This window comes from Saccostrea echinata, unplaced genomic scaffold (assembly GCF_033153115.1).
Source record: "Saccostrea echinata isolate AGI-Se365-2 ecotype Australia unplaced genomic scaffold, CSIRO_AGI_Sech_v1 ptg000022l, whole genome shotgun sequence".
Classification (NCBI taxonomy): domain Eukaryota; kingdom Metazoa; phylum Mollusca; class Bivalvia; order Ostreida; family Ostreidae; genus Saccostrea; species Saccostrea echinata.
This window is the reverse complement of record NW_026889771.1, coordinates 8,507,036-8,509,046: the sequence shown is the minus strand read 5'-3', so window position 1 is coordinate 8,509,046 and position 2,011 is coordinate 8,507,036.

The following is a 2,011-nucleotide window of genomic DNA, read 5'->3' as shown; positions in this document are numbered from 1 at the left end:
CTGAAAGGAAACATGTAAAAGTATTATCAATATAGGCATGATATATATTTTAAAGAGTTCACTGAGAATTTGTAACATGGTAAATTCCCAGTTATGAAACATAAATTTAACTAATTTAACTATTCATTTTCTTAATGTCTGGAAATCTCTGCTTAAAATCATTGAAAAAACAAACAAACAAACATTTTAATGATTTTAATAATCATGACACGAATTAAACTATACAGAGAAACATTCTCTTTTTCATACCAAGCTTCGTGGGAATCAAAAGTGAAAAGTGGCTAGAGAGTGGCAGTTTGAAATCTTTAACAGGAAATTCTATTTAGTATCCATAGCAACATCCAGCAGTATGTATTTTGGTAACCATTGCAATTCCACTTAGCAAAAAATTAAAAAAAAAAAAAAATGAATTAAATATCTTGATGTAAAGTTTACTCGTGCATGTACCAACTTTTTGGACCTAAAAATATATCTGTTAGTAGGAATAGCATTTCAAAGAAAATTTAACCAAAAGATCTATTTTAGGTGACCATGGCAATACCCATAATTCATCTAAATAAAAACTGATAAAAGATTTGTCTATGTAACATGTTGCCTTGCACTATCATAGCTAACAACTGTAGGAGGAGTGTGTAGTACGTATTTTGAAAACTGTCAGACAGACAGAGGGATAGACAATAGACTCAAGCTTCCTGCAAATACATATAAGCTCTTACATCAGCCATGTTCATTAGGGAAATTGATCTTTAACAAATATGAATAATTTAAACTTGAATAAAAGAAAATAACTGGCAATATACTTGTCTGGGACAACTTGACAATGGGCAATTATAAGAAAGAGGCCAATTTAAGCTTTAATTGCAGACTTTAAAATTTACATGAATTAAAGAGTAAGTGGAATTTTATACTGAAAGGAAAATGAAATGAGCTTGTCTCAAACGCTCACATGAGCACTGTATGCCTTTTTTTTCAGCATGTTTACCCCCACCCAACGCACCCAGAGTATATCAAGACTTTCTAGCAAAAAATAACATTAACTTATTCGACTGTGTCCATACAATCTACCTTTGTCTCCAATTGAACATTTGTGGGACTATATAACTGGACTGTAGAGTAATAAGGCGTCAGAATATCCCAGCCCCTCTTGATCAGCTAAGGACTACCTTGTTGGAAGGATTGAATAATATCCCCAGGAGAAAGATAAATTAATGCCCCGAAGACCTCCAGGCACAGGAGTAGTAAGGCTGTGACCGATCCATAAGAGAGGCATAGGAAATAATGTCTACATTTTCAATTTCACTTTTGTGGGGGTACCATTAAATGAGTTTCAAATTCTCTTGAATTATTTTCTAAATCAAATGAAATTTTCTTAACTTGTTGATTGAAGATTTGTCTAAATGTTAGATAACAATATTGGAAAATACATTCAAAATATCATCATTAAATCACATCAAAAGTTTCTTTTTCCTTTCAGTATATTTTTTATAAAATCAATCAACATATGTTTATTGAAACTGCTAGTTAATTTAGATCAAAGTGTTAATTAAAAACTAAATATCAAATTTACCCTTTTCTGTTTCCAAAATATATTGTCTCTCAGAATCACGTTGTCTGCCATATTTTTGCACAGACATTCTTCTTATACACCCTATAACACGTACGATCTGTAATCCACTAGCTACTATAGACACACATAAATGGTGTGATTTGCAAACCTTGCACAAAATAAATTAAAGGTACAAAATATTTCCTGTTTTTATACCAATTAAATCTTAGATTTCCCAGTTCATCATTTTCACATGAACAAATGAACATATGACTTGGATCATATTGAAAGAAGTCATTAAAAATCACAACAGATTTCAAAATATCTTGTATATATGTACATAGAGATCTGATGTGGTACGATAAATGATAGTATGATATGAAGTGTGATAATTAAGTCAATCGTTATCAAAATAGCACACCTGTATACAACAAGGATTGCAAATATAACAAAATTGTATCACTG